This window comes from Mastomys coucha, chromosome X, assembly GCF_008632895.1.
Source record: "Mastomys coucha isolate ucsf_1 chromosome X, UCSF_Mcou_1, whole genome shotgun sequence".
Taxonomy (NCBI): Eukaryota; Metazoa; Chordata; class Mammalia; order Rodentia; family Muridae; genus Mastomys; species Mastomys coucha.
The window spans coordinates 6768801-6776845 of NC_045030.1; positions in this window are offsets into that span (position 1 = coordinate 6768801).

The following is an 8045-nucleotide window of genomic DNA, read 5'->3' on the forward strand; positions in this document are numbered from 1 at the left end:
GAGAGAGAGAGAGAAATGTTCATGTCAGGGAGTATATATGCATATAGAGGCCATGTGTGTACGTGCATACCTAGGCCAGAAGTTGATGGGTATCTTCCTTGGTTGCTCTCCACCTTCTGTTTTTGCAGCAGTGTCTCTCAAGTGAACTTGAGATTCATTGAGTGACTAGGCATGCTGGTCAGGAGCTTCTAAGTCTCCTCCTCACTCCTCCTTCCTAGTAGTGGACTTGCAGGTGTGCACTTGCACACGCATCTTTTTAGGTGGGAGCTGGGGATCCAAACTCCATCCTCATGCTTGTGCAGCAAGCACGCTATCAACTGTTCCATCTTTTCAGCACGCTCACCCTGCCCATCGAGAAGGACCTGCTGACACAGTCTTCCCAGAGGGAAGACAAGCTTCAAGCTACATCTTTGCATGAGTGCAAAACACTGAACACTGAGTTCAGCCAGCATACTGAGCGCCTTTTAGAAGGCATGTATTGAATATGACACAGTGTCCCAGCACGCCACCTCTGTGAAGCAGGCAGCAAGACTTGAGCCCCATCGTGACTCTCCAGACTCCTCTGTGACCTACGGACATTATTGGGTGCCCTTGTCCTACACCAGGAACACTAGGGCTTGTGACTACAGTTGATTGCACTCACTTCTCTATTTTGACAAATGGTCCATGTTTAAGGATTCATAAAATTCAGGGAATGCATGGCTGAGTCTATAACACCACGAAAAACTCATGTAGAGAACAACTTAAAAAGAAGATTCATCAAACTAATTACTTCTCCCCACACCCCCAGCCGCACTCCCACCCATCTTTCCACCTGGCCTGCTCAGAAAGATGGACAGCCTCATCGCCAAGCTCTTTTGAAGCCAAACTCCTGACGGATTGGTGGAGGAGGGGCAATGAAACGTGAGTGCCTCCATATTTCTCCAGCTTCCTGCAATGACAAGACTTTTTCCTGCTGATTCATCTATTCCGAGTGAGACTGAGGAAAAGCCGGGGGCCTTTGAGGGGATGGAAATCTTGCTATGCAGCAAGCCTCCCTGTCACCCAGCTCTCTGAAGCAGATCCTAAGCATCTCTGTAGGATGGCTTGTGCCTTAGCCCTGCATCTGTTTGTGGCTGCAGTGCAGTTCCCAAGCTAAAGGCTGACCCTCTTTGAAGACAAACACTTTAATTTTGCATCTGTAGACTCCTTAAGGTCAATCCAGAGCTTGTAAAGGCAGCCTTATTGAGGAAAGGGGTCTTGGCAAGGGTTGGGGAGATGTCTCAGATGGTTAAGTACTTAATGTGCAAGCCCGAGAGCCTGATTGTGATTCTCAGGCCCCATGTTAAAACAATATCTGAGTGTGCTGGCAAACATTTTTAATCCCAGCAATGAGGAGGCAGAGACAGATGAATCCTTGGAGCTCAGTGGCCATATGGCAGCCTAATTGGTGAGCCAAAGGTCCCAGTAAGAGAACTTACCTCAGAGAACATGGTAGGAAGTTCCTGGTGAATGACACACAGGGTTGTCTTCTGGCTATTACACATCACACGGGTGCACCTACACACACACACACACACACACACACACACACACACATTACAGACATGAACCAGGACCTTAAGATGAAATCTCCTGGAATTATTCAAGTTGGCCTCAAATCTAAAAGCAAACGTGCTTTTAAGAGGAGTAGGCAACTAGGCCTTGGTGACACACACCTGTAATCCAGGCACTCAGGATGCTGAAGCTGGAAGTTTGTGAGTTTGAGTTCAGCCTGACTACATAGTCAGAATATATCTCAGAAACAAAGGGGACGGGAAAAGATTCACAGAGGATGTGACACCAAAACAGAGGCAGAGATGGGATTGACACATCTAGGAGACAAGAAACTCCTAGCACTTCTGCTGATCACCAGAAACAGGGAGAGGTGAGTAGAACAGATTCTCCCTCAGAGCCCTGCCAGCATCCTAATTTTAGGCTTCTATCCTCCAGGACTGTGAGGTACCCAGTTGGTGACTCATCATTCTAGCAGCCCTGGATGCTAACACAGCATCCCATGGGTGAGCAATTCTCCTGATGCAGGATGAGAGAACCCCAGTGCGACAGGAGTACCTGGCATTTTGGTGCACCCTTGAAGGGTTTTTCTCCTTTCCCTGTCATGTATCCCCAGTACCCTACTGGGGTTTTCTCACAACATGTGCACCCAAGTCCTTATCTGGTTTTGAGAGAACATAGTCTAAAGGCAGAAAGGCCACAGTAGCCTAAACAATGGGCCTTTAATATATCCATATCCTAAGGGTTTTTGTTCTGTTTTGATTTTCACACTGTAGCCCAGGTTGGCCTGACACTTGTGATCCACCTGGCTCTGCTTCCCAAGTGCTGGTATCACAGGCACACACCAGCACATGAGCCCCATGCCCTAACTCTCAGCAACCATGGGTGCTAACCTTAAATGGCAAACAGAGATGTGAGTTGTGATGAAGACCTTGAGATAAGAAGATCCTAGCTTAGTGAAACAGGCCCCGTGTCATTTCAAAAGTCCTTATAAGAGGGAGGCAGGGAGGCAAAATCAGAGAAGATCAGAGAACTACAGAGGCAGAAGCTGGGCTGGTGCAGCATGAAAGAAGCAATAGCAGCAGCCTGCAGGACCTAGAAGAAATGACTGGATTCCTCGGGAGCATCCAGAAGAAGCCAGCTCTGCCACCATCCTGATGCCTGACCTCCAGAGCTGGAAGAGAATAAGTTTGTGCTGTGTATAGTCAATTTGTTATAGTAGCAGCAGGAAGCTCCAGTTCTGAATATTCAGCTACATACTGGCTGAGGACCTTCGGGCAAGGCCCTTGCCTCCCCAGGCCCCAGATCCTCACTTTGTTAAATGAGGGAAGTGATGGTTGCTATGGTGCTCATGTGTGGATAGTAGCATCGGGTGAGTAGGCACAGCCATCTCTGGCTGAATACTTGCTATAAGCTAGTCTCTGTGCTCCACCTGTTGGAACAGAAGGTCAAACGTGATGCAACTTAGTCTTTGGATGCCTTTTTTTTTTCTTTTGAGACAGTGTCTTACTATTTAGCCCTGCCTTGTCCAGAACATACCATGTAAACCAGGCTGGCTTTGAATTCCCAGAGACCTGCATCCCTGTTTCCCATGTTGCTGGGGTTAAAGGTCACACCTGTCACAGATGCTTTTTTTAAAGATTTATTTTTATTAATTTTAATTATGTGTAGTTGTGTGAATGCATGTGGAAGCCAGAGGTGGTGGATCCATACAGCTTAAGTTAAAGCCCTGAGCTGCCTGATGTGGGTTCTGGGAATTAAGCTCAGTCCTCTGGAAGAACAGCAAAACTCAACCACTGAGCCATCTCCAGCCCACAATGTCTTTATATAGATAGACAGAAAAATTTTTTAAAAAAATATCTTTATGTGTCACTGGGGATAAGATCCAAGGCCACATACATTCCATGCTAAGCAAACACTCTAGCACTGAGCTATATTTTCAACCTACCAACCCTAATTCTATGGTAAAGAGAATGCTGGTCCTTAGAGAGCTCTCAGTAACATGGACAGTTGTGATGTTTAATCTTAGCTTTCAACCTGACTTATAGTAGCTAGGACTATGAAGGTGACAGTTTCTGTTGGTGGACCAGATATAAGGAGGTCTCCAGATATAAGGAGGTCTGAGGGAGAAGCTTTTGCTGTAGGCCTGCTTGATATTCACATCTTACTAGCAAGTTTATCTACTGTATAGCTGCTATGTCCACTACCATCCTTCACTAACATCAGGACCTAGCTTCTTTGGCTTTCCAATGTGGACTGAAGATCAGGAACTCTCCAGGAATCCTCTAGCCCTTCAGTACTGAATCGGGACAACTCCAGGCTTGTGGACTGTGCTGCTACCAGGGTCTTGGGCTCTCCAATGTACAAAGAGCCACTGTTGCATGAGCTAGGCTGTATTGTAAAAGCCAATGCAATAAATCCTCTTTTAATATGATATCCTCTAGAATCCTGAAACAACAGCCAAAAAATAGTCAAAGGGAGACTACTACCCAGAATAGAATCAAGGTAGTTCTTGGTGTCATGGTTCTTAGGCCCTGGGAACTGAAGTCTCTCCACACATTCCTTGGTGTGAAGGCTAAGTAGCAAGGAGAGCACATGTTGCCATGGCAGCAGCAGCAGTAGTAATAGTTGCTATTTTCACAGCTCTGACTTGCCATGCCCTGGTACATGCTCCATTTCCCATGTCAGAAATCCTCCTCCTTGTCCTAGAGTCACTTGGAATGGAAACCAAAGTCTGGGAGCCCTAGAGCCCTAGAAATCCTGCCCCAACTGGAACAGGTTCAGTCTGCATTCATGGAGGACTAGAATGTTCAAGAAGTATTACACAACTATTCCTTTTCTTCCTTACCTCCCTTTCTGGTTAGAAGTTCACCTCCTTGATACTGACTGGGTCTCAGATCTGGTCTCTAGAAATTATGGGATGCAGAAACCACATAGGGGTACAAACCACACAGGGGTGCTTGCCTTTGATAAATGAAACTCAACTCTCATCTTTAGATCTTGGAACCTTTGAGATGGCTGAACTGGTAGTCACTTGCCACCAAGCCTAACAATTGGAGTTCTATCCGCTAGACTCACACAGTAGATGATTTTCACATGAGACCTATGCCACATATATGTATGTGAGCATATACATGAATATACATATTAAACAAAAGGAAGAGAGTTGAACCTAGAAGCAGGAATAAGGCAACAGCAACAATATCTCCACAGAATGGAGCTCAAAGCTACAGGCTGGGCCCATCTGTCTAGAATCAGCAAGGGCTATGTGAAGGAAATGCTACTACCTAGCACTGGGGACCTGCAGGAATGACAGAAAGGGATTGTGGGAAATAACTCATAAGAGAGAGTAAGGGATACAAAAAAGCCCCAGGAAGGAGCAGGCCCATGTATACTTTATATGTCTGACTAATGGGGACCCCTTGGAGACTCACCCTCAATTCTGGCCTCACACTCTCAAAACTGTGGCTTCACAGTAGCCTCTTGGAGGGACAGCCACACAGACAGTCTGGTGGCAGAGATAAGTGAGAAGAAGAAGAAGAAGAAGAAGAAGAAGAAGAAGAAGAAGAAGAAGAAGAAGAAGAAGAAGAAGAAGAGAAGGAGAAGAGGAAAAAGAAGAGGAGGAGAAGGAGGAGGAAAGAAGAGGAAGAGGAAGGAGGAGGAGGAAGAGGAGGAAGAGGAAGAAGAGGAAGAGGAAGGGGGAGTGGGAGGGGGAGGGGAAGGGAGGGAAGGGGAAGAGGAAGCCTCCAGTTAGCCTGCATGTTGTTGAAGTTTTCTTGGTTGATGTTTGTTGGAGATTTGGTCCAGTCTGGCTAGACAAGATCTCTTTTAATATACATTGGTGTCCCAGTTTGCTTCCTATTGCTGTGATAAATACCATGATCAAAAGCAACTTGGGGAAGAAAGGGTTTATTTAGCTTATATCTCCTCATCACAGTCTGTCACTGAGGGAGGTCAAGCCTGGAGGCAGGGACCAAAGAAGCTCTGGAGGAACAGTGCTTTCTGACTTGCTCTCCCTGGCTTACTCAATTGCCTTTCTTATACAACCCAGACCACCTGCCCACAGTCGGCTGGGCCCTCCCACATCAATCATTAATCAAGAAAACGCCACAACAGGCTTTCCCATGGGCCAATTTGGTGAAGGCAGGTCTTCAACTCATGTTCCCTCTTCCTAGATGACTCTAGCCTGTGTCAAGTTGGAAAAAAAGACACCACAACTGGCCTTGAATTCACTATGTACCAGAGGTACATGTTTCTTGTTGCTGTGATGAAATACTCTGACGAAAGTAATTTAAATGAAGAAGAGTTTATTTCAGCTCACAAGTCCAGGTTACAATCCCCAGCCAGGGGTTTTCTTTTCACTTAAAAAGAATAGGGGTGGTCTCTCTGGGCTGGTGTCCTGAGCGGACCTTGGACACAAGCTCTGCAGCCAGTCCCACAACACCCAGAGGAAGCTCCATTCCCAGGCATTCTGACACACCCAGGATCAGAGGTGAGCAGGACCCAACATCTGTCCCAACACCGGGAGTAACTGGGACCAGTAGGATCATGCATACAGGAACTCCACCAGCAGAGTGGCTCGGGTTCCTTCTCTCTGGGCTGGTGTCCTGAATGGACCTTGGACCCAGGCTCCGCAGCCAGTCCCACAACACCCAGAGGAAGCTGCTGCACTCCCAGGTGCTCTGACAAGCCCAGGGTCACAGGATCCCAGAATCACAGGATCACAGAGACAGCTTGACTCTGAGGAGTTCTGACACAACCAGGATCACAGGAAGGACAGGCTCCAGTCAGATTTAGCAAGGGCAGGTAGCACTAGAAATAACCAGATGTCGGGGGGAGGGGGGCAAGCGTAAGAAAATAAACAACACAAACCAAGGTCACTTGGCGTATCAGAACCCAATTCTCCCACCATAGCAAGTCCTGGACACACCATTACACCGGAAATGCAAGATTCAGATATAAAATCACTTCTCACAATGATGATACAGGACTTTAAGAAAGACATAAATAGCACCCTCAAAGAAATACAGGAGAACACAGGTAAAAAGCTAGAAGCTCTTAAAGAGGAAACACAAAAATCCCTTAAAGAGCTACAGGAAAACACAAACAGGTGAAGGAAATGAGCAAAACCATCCAGAATCTAAAAATGGAAATAGAAACAATAAAGAAATCAGAAAGAGAGACAACCCTGGAGATACAAAACCTAGGAAAGAAATCAGGAGTCATAGATGCAAGCATCACCAATAGAATACAAGAGATAGAAGAGAAAATCTCAGGGGCAGAAGACACCACAGAAAACATTGACACAACAGTCAAAGAAAATGCAAAAATCAAAAAGCTCCTAACCCAAAACATCCAGGAAATCCAGGACACAATGAGAAAACCAAACCTAAGGATAACAGGTGTAGTAGAGAGTGAAGACTCCCAATGTAATGGGCCAGTAAATATCTTTAAATTATAGAAGAAAACTTCCCTAACCTAAAGAGATGCCCGTGAACATACAAGAAGCCTACAGAACTCCAAATAGACTATACCAGAAAAGAAATTCCTTGGGAGCTGGTGAGATGGCTCAGCGGGTAAGAGCACTGACTGCTCTTCCGAAGGTCGTGAGTTCAAATCCCAGCAACCACATGGTGGCTCACAACCACCCATAATGAAATCTGATGCCCTCTTCTGTGTACTCATATATAATAATAAATTCCTCCCGTCACATAATAATAAAAACACCAAATGCACTAAACAAAGAAAGAATTTTAAAAGCAGACTTTTACACCAGACTTTTCACCAGAGACTATGAAAGCTAGAAGATCCTGGGCAGATGTCATACAGACCCTACAAGAACACAAATGCCAGCCCAGGCTACTAAATCCAGCAAAACTCTCAATTATCATAGATGGAGCAAACAAGATATTCCATGACAAAACAAAATTTACACAAAATCTTTCCACAAATCCAGCCCTACAAAGGATAATAGATGGAAAACATCAACATAAGGAGCAAAACTATATGCTAGAAGAAGCAAGAAAGTAATCTTTCAACAAATCCACACAAATCTAATTCCACCTCTTAAGAACAAAAACAACAGGAAGTGATAATTACCTTTTCTTAATATCTTAATATGAAAATTAATATCACCAACATATCCTAAATGATTGAATCCAAAAATATGAGGAATTAGAAATTTGTTGTCATCCAATGGTCTCTCTAATTTGGTAATTGGAGAAATAGGTCCAATATTGTACAATCTATATACACTTTCAGCTTCTTTGTGACAGTGTTTTCCTGTGTACAATACAAGGGTCTTGAAATCTTGCTTCTCCTATCTCAGCCTCTCTATTAGTAGTATTGTTTATTTCATGTTTTTACACTATACTATGGTTTTCAGAATAGCTTATATATTTCAAAAGTATTTATATATCCAAAAGAAACACAGACGACTAACTAGGGAGGTGGCTTGTAGGAAAGAGAACAACAAAGTGTGAGACTGAATGCTTTGCTTGACATTTGTAGCT